The sequence below is a fragment of the Myotis myotis genome, unplaced genomic scaffold, assembly GCF_014108235.1.
Source record: "Myotis myotis isolate mMyoMyo1 unplaced genomic scaffold, mMyoMyo1.p scaffold_m19_p_2, whole genome shotgun sequence".
Classification (NCBI taxonomy): Eukaryota; Metazoa; Chordata; class Mammalia; order Chiroptera; family Vespertilionidae; genus Myotis; species Myotis myotis.
Window position 1 is genome coordinate 199,898,188 of NW_023416324.1, and position 15,269 is coordinate 199,913,456.

The following is a 15,269-nucleotide window of genomic DNA, read 5'->3' on the forward strand; positions in this document are numbered from 1 at the left end:
TCATGAGACAACAATTTGAAATATTTCTACTTGACTCACTGAAACAGTAAATAGCAAGGAATAGTTTTCTCTTTGGTGCCTGAATGCAATTTGGTGACTCCTAGGATTGGAATGTGTTGAAATAGAATTGTTTGTCTTAAAATGTGAAACAGTATGTGCACCAGATCCATAGAGATAGATGAAAGGCTCTCTGGGTATAATATAAAAAATTGTGGGGAGGGAATCTCTGTGTGAAAAATAGAAATAATACCCTGTTATCCTTGTTTCATGTTAGCTGGACAAGCTAACACCATTTAAAGGGAAAGCTGACCAAGGCAATGATTGATTCCTGGCCTTAGTAAGCCTGCACCTTCATGTGTGAGAGTACAGATTGGAATCCTTTCCTCTAAATTAAGGTGCAGCTCAACTCATTCATTCCCTAGTGTTTCCTGAGCACTGACAGCGTGTCAGGAATGATAAGCAAACAGAATTGACCCTGCCGTCATGGAGCTTACAGTCTGATGGACAAGAGAGACAGATTATTCAATACTCGCACACCAGAGTAAATATTGGCGGTCGCAACTGCCAAAGAGAAGGAGCGGAGAGGAATGAGCACGGTAGTTAGGGACGGTCTGTCTGAGAAAGTGAAACATTAGTTGAAGTTTAGAGAATGTGTAGACATTAACCAAGCACAAAGAAAGGGATGAGAGCTGTGCAGTGTCTTTGTTATGAAGACCCATTCTTAGGAAAGGTAAAAACCACACACAGAAAGCACACATGCAGACTTCAGACAGTTATTGGTGTCTGGGTGGGTGAAGGGGAAATGGATTGGGTTGGGTGGAACTTTGGATAATAAAGAATGAGAATGCAGCCCTAGCTGGTTTGGCTCAGTGGATAGAGCGTTGGCCTGCGGACCGAAGGGTCCCAGGTTCAATTCCAGTCAAGGGCACATACCTTTGTTGCAGGCTCCTTCCTAGCCTGGGCCCTGGTCAGGGCTCCTGCAGGAGGCAACCAATAGATGTGTTTGTCCCATATCAATGTTTCTCTCTGTCTTTCCCTCTCTCTTCCACTCTCCCTAAAAAAAATTAATGGAACTGATCGTTTAACCATACTGCCTTCACTTTCCTGAATAAAACCTTCTTCAGAACTTTTGTAAGTGTCAGTAAGTAGAGACAATTCTAAGAAGAATTTTAAGATATGGCAGGAACATATATTATTACAGTTACAGTCATGCACCTTATAATGATGGGGATGTATTCTGAGAAATGTGTCATTAGGCAAGTTTTTCGTGCAAACATCGTAGAGCGTATTTCCACAATCCTAGGAGATGTAATCTACAACTATAATTTTATGTTCTATATGTTAATGGGCATAGCAGCAGGCTTGTTTGTACCAGCAGCACATCAGACACATGAGTGTAGTGTTGTACTCTGACATACCTACAGCTACAATAGAAGTTTTTCAGCTCCAGTATAACCTTATGGAGCCACTATGGTAAACATGGTCGATCCTTGGCTGCAATGTTGTTGTGCAGCGCATGACTCTATTATACTAGATATTAAGCATTGAAAGAATGGACATGATGATGGACTAAACCTTCTATTTTAGTTTTCAGAGAGTCAGTAAGGCGGGGCTTCAGGAACTGGGCTTTGGAGTGACAGGGACCCAGACCAAATCTCTGCCTTTGTCCCTTATAGTCTATGTGATGTTAGAAAGTTACTCAATCTTCTTAAATGTCAGTTTCCTTATCTATAAAATGGAAATAATCATTATGAGTTTTAATTAATATATATAAGTGTCCTAGGACAGTGGTCGACAAACTGCGGCTCGCGAGCCACATGCGGCTCTTTGGCCCCTTGAGTGTGGCCTTAGGAGTACCCTAATTAAGTTAATAACAATGTACCTACCTATATAGTTTAAGTTTAAAAAATTTGGCTCTCAAAAGAAATTTCAGTCATTGTACTGTTGATATTTGGCTCTGTTGACTAATGAGTTTGCCGACCACTGTCCTAGGATGAGTCCAAAACTAACTGTTCTTCCTTTCAGATACTTGCTTGCAGTACTTTTGCAGTCGATTATGCGTTACAAAAATTTGCAAAGTGTGTGTTGTTATCCCATTTTACAGAAAGATCACATGGTGACATGAAGGGGAACCTCAGTCTCAAAGTTCTACATTAGCAGAACCAAGGTGATAGCTAATCGCCTCCAGATGCAGGGTGACTGTTTCTTTTCCCTCCTGATTCGTCTAACCTTCCCCCCTTAGCTGACAACGTAACACTGACTCATGTCCCTTTTGCCCTGCTTTATTTCTCTTGGTAAGACTTCCCACCATATGTCATATTACATATTCACTTATAAATTAGTTTCTTACTTTTGGAAGTATACTGGGCCTCTACTTCCAAAGTCATCCCAATGGGCATGCTCCAACTGTCACTTGGATAAAAAGGATCACTTGACATGAATTTCTACGCTAGATCTTTTGGCCGAAAACCAGTCATAGCATATTCAATAGAGGCTTTGTGAGCGAAAAGGCCTTATCAAATTCTTTGGATATGAAGCTACTGTTGGAACTATAGTAGTCCCCTGTTATCTACAGGGGATAAGTTCCAAGACCCCCAGTGGATGCCTGGAATGCAGATGTACTGCTAAAACTTAGTCAACTTCTTCAACTCTGCTGGAAATTGTGGCAGCAGCTTCATCAGCAGACTCAACTTCTCCATAATTTTATGTTTTTCAGTCTAAAATCTATTCTTAAATTTGTGTAACCATCTCCTACTGGCAGCGAATGTCTTGTTGTCACTCATTTCAGCATATCCCTTGCTGGTTTCTTCATAGAGACTCACTGCTCTCTGGTGCAACATGTTGAGGTCAATGGGAACTCATTTTCTGTTCAGGTCTGCCACCCCCACATTTAGTACCTTTTCCATCTTAAATAAGCACTTACCACACATTGTGGCGATAGCTTTTGCAGTTTGAGGTGCAACAGTGAAACTAACACAAATTTCATATCCCTTCTTTATAATTTCATGGATAGAAGATACATTCTTACTATAGATCTTAGCAACCTCAGCTTATTATTTTTCCTTTCTTTATTAAGTCAAGAACTTTTATATTTTTTTACTTAAAGAAGGTACGTTAGGTCTTCTCCTTGGCACATTCTAATTTCCAGCATCACTACTCTTGCACTTTGGGGCCATTGTTAATTAAAAGAAGAGTTACTTGAACACAAGCACTATATGCCATGATAGTCGATCTGATAACCAAGACAGCTACTGAGTGACTAATGGGTGGACAGTGTATGCAGTGTGGAAACGCTGGACAAAGGGGATGATTCACGTTCTGAGTGGGATGGAGAGGAAGGGTCTGAGATTTCATCACACAACTCAAAACGGCATGCAATTTAAATGTTATGAATTATCTATTTCTGTACTTTATCATTTAATATTTTTGGATCATAGTTGACTGCAGAAAGTGAAAGCAGGAATAAATGGGGTGGGGGGGGGTGGATTACTATATTCTCAAGTCATAATATTCTGAGTTCAGGAATATGAAGCTTTGGAAAGGTCAGGAGTGGCCTTATATTAACTCATACCATCCTATGGTTGTTAGTTAAGAAGTGAAGATGGTTATCCTATATAATAAAAGGCAAATATGCAAATTGACCAAACAGCGGAACAACCACAACAACCGAACAACCAAACAACCAGTCACTGTGACATGCACTGACCACCAGGGGGCATGTGCAAAACATGCTGGGCATTGGCCGTAGCAGGATGGTGGAGCAGGTGAGCAGGGGTGCCAGACCAAGGCAGGGCACTGATCACTGTCATCGGGGTGAGCCTCTGATGGTTAATGAAAATTCTTTGCTCCCATGTGCCGCGGTGCCGCCTCACACTCACACCTGCTGTCAGCGCCAGCCCCGCTCACACCCATTGCCGGTGCTGGAGCCGCTCGCACCCGCAGCTGCCGCTGGAGCCGCCGCTTGCACCTGCTGCCAGTACCCGGCACCAGTCCTGATTACCCGGCGCCAGTCCCGATCACTCGGCTGCAGGCCTGATTGCCCCTGAGGGCTTTTCCACCTCCCCCTGCTCCTGAGGAGTGATCAGGGCAGCAGCTGCTGCTCACACCCACTGACAGCCCTGTCCCTGCTCACACCTGCTGCTGGCGCCAGCCCCTATTGCTCTGCGCTGTCAGCAGGTGCGAGCGGGCCTGGCACTATTAGCACATGGGAGGGGCGGGAGCGGGGCTGCTGGCAGACAGGGGACTGGGGGCCGTGGCAGGAGGGGCTGGCGGGGGGGATGAGGAGGATGGGCCAAGACCCACTTCTGTGCCTATGGCAGCCTCGCAGCCCACAGTTCCTTTTAAGGTGCACAAATTTGTGCAGTGGGCCTCTAGAAAACTATAAAAACTTCGGGTCTTAAACACATTTTTTAAAAGAATCTGTGTGTCATTAACTAAACCACAACTTCCTGTCATACTTATTAAAGAAACCAAGACCAAGAGACTATCAATAACCCTTACTCTGCACTATGGTTCAAAGTATGGAATTGGGTTCTTCAAATTGCAGAATATAGAAGAGAAAATTGACTGTGGCTAAGCCTAGGGAGAAACAATACATTTATTTATTATGAACAAAAGTCTCTACTTTTCTAATAATGTCAGAAAATTTAATAATTTAAATTAAGCTTTATTTTTAATTTTGTGTTTATTCCTTGTGTGGATCAAGTAGAAGAATATAGGTTTTCAAGTACAAATATACTACTGGTAGACATTATTGACTTGAATCCTAAAGAGGAACTGGAAGTAAACCTCACAGCTAAAAATGCGAAGGTTTTAATGACCATTATTTCTAAATTGCAATACTAAGATTAGTGGAAAATCAAAAGAAAACGTATACTGTGATAATAAAATTAGGCTTTACTCATAAACATTGTTATACATCTTATTCACTCATATATCTGTAAAATAAGAGGACTTATCTAGACAATCAAAAAGTGTTTAACCCAGTTGGCTTACATATAATACTATACTTTTAAATTCTATTTTAGTAAATACATGAAGTGTAATGCTCTATTTGTACATTGTAAAAAGCATGCTTATTTTTGTGTTAGCGTTGTATCGTGTAGACATCATAAAGTTAGCTGTTCTTGTGTAGAAATGCTAAGGTCTAATTTTCCTTCTATTCAAATGTGTTGAGCAATTTGCTTTCTTTGTAGAATATACATTTGTTGTGACCTCTTATTTTGATCAAAGAATTAAAGCCTTTAGGAATGAAAGCTTGAAAACATGTGTACAATATTTTAAATTCCCTGGATTGCTCAACATCGTTTTTTGTGAAAGAGGAAACATTTTAAGTGTTTCGGTAGCATCCCAATGAGCAATAATAGTCACCTCCTTGAAGGAGAAGGAGAGCGTAGAACAAGGAGAGTTTCTAATTCATTTTGTATTAAATATAGTAACTTGACATTTGCTTCTTTGTCCTTCTCCACTGTCTACAAAGTCTTGCCTTCCACATTATGGTAATCTTCCCTTCCATTGGCAGTCAGCTGTACCATGTATCACTCTGACTTGTAGATGTGTCTATTTGCCATAACTCTGATTTTGGAGATGTATAAAATGCCAAAACTCTAATAAAGGATATTTGAGAATAAAATGCACAATGGATTAGAAGTTTGTATTTAAGCGTTTAACCATATTTGCTTGTTTACAACATAATTGTGTCCACCCAAAATGGTGTGGATGTGTGTGTGTTTATATTTCTATGTCTTCAAATAAGACTGCTGAACTATAATCATATGGCTTTTTTTTAGAAAAATGTAGATATACTTTACAGATAACTGAAATTTTAACAAGTATATTTCTTTGTAATTAATTCTGTAACTTCATTTCTCCTTTTTAATATATTTTTATTGATTTCAGAGAGGAAGGGAGAGGGAGAGAGAGATAGAAAGATCAATGATGAGAGAGAATCATTGATAGGTTGCCTCCTGCATGCCCCCCACTGGGGATCGAGCCTGCAACCCAGGTATGTGCCGTTAACTGGAATCGAACCCAGGACCCTTTAGTCCGCAGGCCGATGCTCTATCCACTGGGCCAAACCAGCTAGGGCATGTCTTCATTTCTCTTAAGTAGAATTGGGTTAAGTATGTTGCTTAAACTTTGGCACACAGAAAATTGTCTCAGCATTCTTTCTTCATGATTTAAGCAGAGTTGAAAACTTGGAGTAATAAAATCCAACAAATACATTTTATCACTAAATAATGCTTTATCTTCTTAAAGATACTAGCTACTTTAGCTAGACACACTCCAGACTCACATTATTTAAATTTCACTCTTTGAAAACCCTTTTTATCTTTTTTATATATGATATAAGTTAAATTTATAAAACTCGTTCTTTGATATTCTGCAAAGGAAACATGAATTATTCTTTGACTTTGTCCGGGGAGGGGAGAGGCACCTCATTAATACTGTTAGCTTCCAGTGTGACCACACAAGCTGTTTCTGAGATTACAGCAGAAGAAAATATTCCACAGCTATTGTATTGCTGCTTGCTCTGTTCCCAGTCTCTTAAAATTCTAGGCCTTGATAGTACAGAGTTAGGTTCCTTGCTTACATAATGTTGATTCTGTTATTTCACTTTCTGAAAACAAGAGGTTACTGTTCACTGCCAAACAAACTGGGCCAGGGGTTATTCCCTATCTTTTGAAAGCGTTTACAAGAAATCGCTTACTAAACCATTTTTGTTTGTACAAAAAATTACATTTTATTCGTTAAGGATCACAAATGACCATATTTTCTTGTTTTGTTTTTTTAAAGAAGTCTAAGCAGAGCGCAAAATAGTACAGATCCATTTAGAAAGTTGGGGGCAGAGGCATTTGTTAAGGAACAATGGTAGATTCTCTTTGAAGGCTGTCCAGGAAACAGATTTGATGTGAAGTACTATTGGACAGCTTCCCTCATATCCAGCTAGTAGTGTTACTGACTGGTTTGTCAGCTTTTTTCCTTTATTTTATTTTTCTGCTTTCTGTCATTGGTTTGTAAGCAGTTTAAGATTAGAATCCTGTCATCTAATTCGTTGGTATCTCCCTCCACCAAGAAAAGGAGTTTTGAATGAGGTAGATGCAATAAATGTTGATGACATAGGTTATTTATTCAGGCAGGAGTATGAACCTTCATTAAATAGATGCAACTAATCAAAAGAAGACAATACAATCCAGCCCCTTTCTTTCTTTTCAATCCTGGAAGTTACAAAGATTTAAGTAATTTAATGCTGTGGCATGACTATGAGGCTGGGAGATGGAAATTCTACCCTTAGTTCCAGGAGCTAGCTATGCGACCTTGCTTTGCTTTGAAAAGTCAAATCTCAGAGGAAAGGAAAGGAGGGTGGGGGGGAGGGGGTAAGAGATCAACCAAAGGACTTGCAGGCATCATATAAGCATGAGCTGGGGGGTGGAAGTGGCCAGGGAGAGGTCAAGGAGAGAAAAGGGAGACATATGTAATACTTTAAAAAACTTAAATTAAAAAAAAAGAAAAGTAAGGGTATTGGACCCATTGGTTTTTAATTTACCCTCTAGTTCTAAGACTAATTCTGTTCTAATGAAGGGCACTAGAATTTTCTTACAGTAATTGCCTAGGCCAGGTAATATTTCTCTTAAATCTCTATAACTTAGGACAAGATCCACTGGCAACATAGACTGAAATCTTAGTACCTATACATTTTAATTCCACACAAAGGTGTAATTAAATCTAGAAGTTTGGGCTCATAATAGTTGTTGCTTATTAAGGTTTTGCTTCATTTTTACAACATAATATGATTTTACTTTTTATTTCCACCGTTACCAGCTGTCAATAGTAAGATTACCAAATTGGCTAATAGTTATAAACAATAGTCTTAATTTCTATACCCATGCAGCAAAAAAGCTCAATCCATATATGATGCTCATGTGCCCTATGTCACCTTCAGTGTTGTCAGAATCATGCAGATTTCTGGGTGAAATAGCCAGTAAATTGCCACAATAAACAGACCCCTCCCTCCACCCCCGCAACAAACAGATTGCTAACACTCACTGTTGATTATAATGTGAAAACAATGTCATCTAGTTTCTATTTCTTTTGCAGGGTATCCTTGAAGATTAATTAGAAAATGTCCATGTGCCTATAAAGGTAGGAAAAAAATCTTTCCTGATTATAAACTATGTTGTGTTTGTTTTATCCAAGTTTCAATAATTTACTCCTCTTGTTAGATGTAGATAGAATTGATGTTGTTTATTTTGAACAACTGAAAAGTGTACTAGATCTACTCACTTGCTAAACTTGAAATCATCCAACACATAGTGTCGAATCTTCAGTTTGAATTTTTCTCCATACTATTACATATTATATATTACTAGAGGCCCAGTGCAAGAAATTTGTGCACATAAGAAGGGGGGGGGGGGCCTCAGCCTGGCCTGTGCCCCCTCGCAGTCTGGGAGCCCTCGGGGGATGTCTGACTGACTCCCTAAGCTCTGCTGCAGAGGCGGGAGAGGCTCCCGCCACCACTGCTGTGCTCACCAGCCGTGAGCCTGGCTTCTGGCTGAGCAGCACTCCCCCTGTGGGAGCACACTGACCACCAGGGGGCAGCTCTTGTGTTGAGTGGGATTGGGCTGAAACTAGCTCTCTGACATCCTCCCAGGAGTCCCGGATTGCAAGAGGGTGCAGACCAGGCCAAGGGACCCCATTGGTACACGGTCGGAGCCAGGGAGGGACTCGGGAGGTTAGCCAGCTGGGGAGGGATTGTGGGAGGGCTCCAGGGTGAGTCCGGCCTGTCTTGCTCAGTCCAGATTGGCTGGACCCCAGCAGCAAGCTAACCTGCCAGTCAGAAAGTCTGCCCCCTGGTGGTCAGTGCACATCATAGCAAGTGGTTGAGCGGCCTTAGCATATCATTAGCATATTACACTTTGATTGGTTTAATTGACCACTGGACGACCAGACACTAAGCATATTAGGCTTTTATTATATAGAAAGGTAGTTTATGTTTTACTGTCACAAAATTTATTCTTGCTTTAACATTTCTGTATTATCATTTCCATAATTTTAGGGTAGTTCGACATTAGTGTATGTGATTTCCATATATCAGAAAGGCAATTTTATAATACATACATTAACATATATTAATATATGTAATATATTGTTACAAACTGAGATTCTCTCGTCCACCATAATTTTACTTTTTTGTTTGCTATTGTAAACCCGTAATTTCTTAAGGGACAGGCAAAGTAACCATAAGTATAATTAGCCATCATTGATTTAATAATATAAATGCATTTACTTTTAATTTACTTTTAATAAAAGTGTCAGAAAAATGTGTCTCTTCTCTTGGCTACAACTTATGTGCAAATAAATTTAGAATTTCTAGTCTAGTAAATACTTTCTCTGATAATAGCTTAATTGTAGCTATTTCAGACCAAATTGTTTAATTATGGTGAATCACATGCAAATTGTTCAGATGTAGGTCAGCTTCCCACTCCTACATTCTAGCACCTCTTTGCTAATTCAGGACCAATTGCTTGATGCCTAAAAAAGGCAAAAGAGTCGATTAAAGACAAGACAAAAACCAGAACTACAATGCATAAAAACCAACAGTGGGCCGGGAGTCAGCATGTTCTCATAAAAATGTCAGGGCAGGTTGCATTTATTTAGGCCTTTGTTGATGATCTCTTATGTTTGCTGTGTGTTTGTACACAATGGTGTGCTCATTGCTCGTGAGTTTGTGGCTGGCAAAGCATGGTGCTTCTGAGATGAAAATTCCCTCATATGCAAAATAATATCATTCTTGTTCACTTACTGAACATCCAGTAAAACAAGAAATGTTAATGGAATAGTGACTCATCAAATCTGATATGGAAAGAGCATATTATTTTTCGTGATCTGGTTGAGTGACAAAAGAGTAGGTCTCACTAGTGAGAGAGAATACCTTGCATGTAGCTCTGGGTGAGGCCAGCTGAGCCATACTGCAGCAGTAGGAGCTAAGGAAATCCTTTGTTTTCCTGTTACATTATAGCTCTAATCTATAGTTGCCTTTGGTGATGGAACATTGTACCCCTTTTGGCTGTATGGCTGAGGTTTCATGATACTATTTCATCTTTATATGTTGTCTACTATAATTTCAAAGACAAAAATTTATTTCTGGTTATGAAAACATTGAAAAGCAGATTGATGAATTTGTTGCATTTTCTGCCTTTTATTTTTTGGTGATTATTTCTGCTGTTTTTGATATATTGACAGAAAAATGTGAGCCTTGCTGGTTAATTATTTGACACTAAACCTAATAAAATTAGAATTCTGCCTTAATATAGACATAGTTTGTTTTTTAAATTATAATTCTTCACTGGAATTTGATTGTTCAATAAAATTGAATTTATATTTTCATATAATTTGATTTTTAACATTTTCATAAAATTTATTTTGAATTAAGTTATTCATTCTTGAAGAAATATTGTAGAATTGTTGAATTAAGTTACTGAATTAAAAAGTGGCAGCAATTTTTCTAATTCTTAGAATGGGGGAAATAGATGGTGACTACTTTGTACTTCTTTCAATATAAATATTTTTGTTGTTTGAATTATTTAAAATATAAAATAGAGATTTATATTAAATAGAAAGTAACATCTTTCTCAAAGTTAGCTACTGTTAAAATTATGGTATTTATTCTTCCAAATTCTTTCTAAATATACACAAACATCAGTATCAATATGTGCACACAATGCTTCCATACCATATGCATGATTCTGTGTTTTTAACATTTTAATTATGAACATCCTTCTAAGTCAATGTGTATTATCTATTTCATCTTTTTTAATGGATGCATATTAGGCAACTTTTTTTGATGTCGCATGATTTATTTAATAGGCTCTCTAAACAGTTTTTTAAAATAGAACTCTGAAATAGAATGAAAGATGGCCTTCCTTAATTACACTTTTGGCAGGCATACAAAAGAATAATTTCCATTTGAACAATAAATCAGGAAATTAAGGAGTGAAGAAAAAGTGTTACAGTAAAGAGGCACAAAAATATTTTTAGGTAAGTGCCCATAAATGGTCAGGGGAAACAAAGGCTAATGATATAGATCATGCCACTGTGTTGGATCTATATAAAATTAAATTCTAATTTTCTCAAGGTTCACTCAAAATGACACCTCCTTCCATAAACATTCAGAGATTCTTCTCTTCCTTCTCATTCTCACCAATTGTCTCACATCTCCATAACACTAGGGGAAAAGTAGATATCATTTTATGTCACATACAAAAATTCATCTGGCATGTATCTTTTTGTCCCAAATGGACTGTGAAGCCCTAGAGGGTGATGAGTGTGTGTTATTCATCTTGGAGTCTAGCAGATGCTTAATAAATCGTCATTCAGTTCAATTGGGTTGAAGTGTGAGAAAGGGGAGAGATCAGGTGGAAATGTTTCGTCTTACCGAAATTTTATAAGGTGTCACTATCTGCCTCTGTATTTTAAATTACAGAGTGAATGCTAATAAATTCTTGTGGTGGATGAGATACATACAAAAAAACAGTTTTGATATAATCATGTTCAAAATCATACTTACAAGTCTAGTATCTCAGAAAAATATTTATAATTTATGAAAAAAAAATATTTGGATGGTGCTGAACTTATTTATATACTAGAGGCCCAGTGCACGAATTCGTGCACCAGTGTTGTCCCTCACCCTTGCCTGTGGGATCAGCCAAAACCAGCTCTCCGACATCCCCTGAGGGGTCCCAGATTGCGAGAGGGCGCAGGCCAGGACAAGGGACCCCACTGGTGCACGATCAGGGCCAGGGAGGGACAAGGGAGGTTGGTCAGCCAGGAATGGACCATGGGAGGGCTCCAAGGCATGTCCAGCCCATCTTGCTCAGTCCTGATCAGCCAGACCCCAGCAGCAAGCTATCCTACCAGTTGGAGTGTCTGCCCCCTAGTGGTCAGTGCACGTCATAGAGACTGGTCAACTGGTTGACTATCTGCCCCGTGGTGGTCAGTGCATGTCACATAGCGAGTGGTTGAGCGGCCTTAGCATATCATTAGCATATTACACTTTGGTTGAATGGACAACCGGATGACCAGGCACTAGCATATTAGGTTTTTATTATATAAGATTACCTCGCATGGATCTAAAAGCACTTAGTTTGAAAGCATTATATGCATGTAAGAATTATTATTATTATTATTATTATTATTATTATTTTAAATGCTATTTTTATTGATTTCAGAGAGGATGGGAGAGAGAGATGGAAACATCAATGATGAGAGAGAATCATTGCTTGGCTGCCTCCTGCTCACCCCCTACTGGGGACCAAGCCCACAGCCTGGGCATGTGCCCTTCACTGGAATCAAACCCGGGACTCTTCAGTCCATTCTATCCACTGAGCCAAACCAGCTAGGGCAAGACATTATTATTATTTATTATTATCATTATTATTATTATTTATTATTATTATATTTAAGACAGTAATAAAGTTGGCTCTGTGGATTAAAATATAGATGGTTATTTACAAAATAGAGATAATACATAAAAGAAACAATTCTTTAGATGAATTCTGTTACAAGAAAGAGAGCATTGTTTTCAGTACGTCATAAAATGCTAGTTGTTACTGATGCCATTAAATGAATCTTGGACATTGTCTCAACCAGCAAAAGTAGTTATAGTTTGAATTATGCTTGAGGGGCTCTATAATTCCATATGAGTCTGAATTCAATGGCAATGTAAATTTAAAATAGCTGAACAGATGTACCAAGTTCACTTTCCTTTACAGAATTAGGAATTAGTTGATATAAAAGTTTCTTTTGAAACTGAATGTAATACTTAGTGCATCATAGGTGTTTTTTTTTTCATTCCCCTCCCCCCCCTTCTGATTTGCAGAAGCCACTTTCCCCAGCTCTGGTTTTACATATTTTTTTCCTGGTCAAGTAGGTAAGGAGAAAAGGATCTTGGTCAGTCTATTCTAAGAAAAATACTAAGCTTGTTGATAACCTTTACTTGATGAGAATGTGAAACTTAGCATTTGAAATGCATACTTTGTCCTCAAAGAAGTCGGTGTCTTGTTCTCAAAGAAACCAATGTCTTCCCACTATTTGGCCAGGGTTGCAAATGTAAATACCTTCAGGACCCATGGATACAATAAAAGTGAGTGTAGGAGACCAATGTTATACAGTAGGGAGTGGTGTAGACTGATTAACATATAAGGGTTACTTCTACTCATTCCAGTCGAATTTTTTAGCAAATTGTATCTTCCAGTAACCATAACTTCTAAAGTTACAAGGAATTAAATATTGGGATTTTTATGTGAAATCTCATGGTTTCTAATATTGCCTCAAATATTTTAAATTGAAAAAAAAAGGAAAACCATGTAAAGCACTCAAGACAGGCCATAGGTATGCAATGTGCAACCCTTGCATAAATACTGTGTACATACTTGTTCAATTAATGAGTGAATCATGGACCTCTATGGAAAACAGGGAAATTATAGAGCACTCTAACCTTTGCTCCCTCAAAAAATCATATAAACCTTTAAGGAAGACCATAATCATAACAACAAGTATGGAGACCAACCAGATAAACCTTTTCAACTATCTCTGGAGGCCACAAAAGGGAAAGCAAGAGTAGACTAAGTATGGTAAGAAAGTGTTGTTAAAATGTATTATGATAGAGAAAAGAATGATGGCAAAGAAATATAATTTTAGGCACATTTTACCTGATCCCCAACTGACCTTATGCTACTAATTCATGATCTGCAAATCTTTTGTCTTTTATTAATCTTAAGAGAGAGTGGTGAATGAAGATAGTGGACGAAAGGAAAGTCAAGCACATGGGAAAAAATAAAACTCAAACATGCAAATTTTGTTACATAATCATTAATCAATAAACATGGATCCAATAACCCTTGATTTGTTTTCCATTCTGACCTGTTTAAGATGCTTCCTCTTTGAGTTCTTTCCTGCTTTCCTTGTGCACAGACTCACCCTTCCCTCCTATTTCAATTCGTTGTTATGCTACCACACACATCACTGCACTTAATCATATTCAATTACAGTTGCTCACATATCCCATTTCCCAAGAATTAAAATCTTAAGACCAGAAACAGCATCTTTACAACTTTTTTGAAAAAAATCATAAAAATTTGCAAGTATAGCACAGAGAATCATTTGAAAGCAAATTCAACCTCATACCTCATTACCCTCAACTACTTTTACATGTTTCCATAGAAACAAGGGCATTTTTCCACATAACCAAAAAATAAAACTATCAATGCTGTGTGCTAAGGTCTGGATTGTGTCCCACCCACCAAACTCATATGCCAAGGCCCTAACCTTCAATGTAATGGTATTTGAAGAAGGGGCCTTTGAGAGCTAAGCAGGTTTAGATGATGTCATAATGGGCCCTTATAAGAAGAGGCACCAGAGGGTTCTCTCTCTCTCTCTCTCTCTCTCTCTCTCTCTCTCTCTCTCTCTCTCCCTCCCTCCCTCCCTCTCTCCCTCTTCTTCTCCATCTCCCTCTCCCTCTCCCTCTCCTCCCTTTCCCTCTCCTCTCTCTCTCTCTCTCTCTCTCTCTCTCTCTCTCTCTCTCTCTCTCTCTCTCTGCCATATGAAGGCACAAACAAGAAATAGAGTTCTTACCAAGGCATGAAATTGACTAGCACCTTGATCTTGGACTTCGCAGCCTCCAAATCAGTGAGGAATAAATTTCCGTTGCTGACAGCACCCAGTCTATGATATTTTGTTATGGCAGCTGGAGCTGACTAATATCCCAGGAAATTAATATCAATATATTACTACCACCTAATCCTCAGATCCCATTTAAGTTTTATCAGTTGTCCAAATAAATTCCAATAACTGTCTTTTAAAGTGAAATAATTTGTTTCCAGATGATGTGCCTTGTTTGGTAGGCATATTTTATTAGTTTCCATGAATGTAGGAAAGTTCCACAGGCTTTCCTTGACTGTCATGACCCTGATATTTTTGAAGATTACATTCCAGTTGTTTTGCAGTGACCCTATTTTATGCAAATTTGGATCCTAACACCTAGGACAGTGTTCGGCATATAGTTTATGTTCAATAAATGCTAGTTGAGAAATAAATTCATGATTGCAAATCTCTGCTGGGAAACTCTGACTCTGAATTACTTGAGCAATTCTAATAGCAACTATTTCAAAATTTTAAAAGGAATATGTAAAATATGTACAAAATAGGAAATAAAATACTCTGGAGTCTTCCCATGCTGCTACTTATGTGTGTTTGCTAATTTGTTTGGTGAG

At 38.5% G+C, this 15,269-nt stretch overlaps 1 long non-coding RNA gene across 1 annotated transcript in view; it reads left to right on the forward strand.

Annotated features, from left to right (window-relative positions):
* LOC118676054 overlaps window positions 1–15,269 on the forward strand; it is a 111,528-nt gene that overhangs the window by 42,621 nt on the left and 53,638 nt on the right. Inside the window, exon 2 of the long non-coding RNA XR_004974023.1 lies at window positions 8,098–8,142. This is a non-coding gene — a long non-coding RNA (uncharacterized LOC118676054). The remainder of the gene's footprint in view (window positions 1–8,097; window positions 8,143–15,269) is intronic.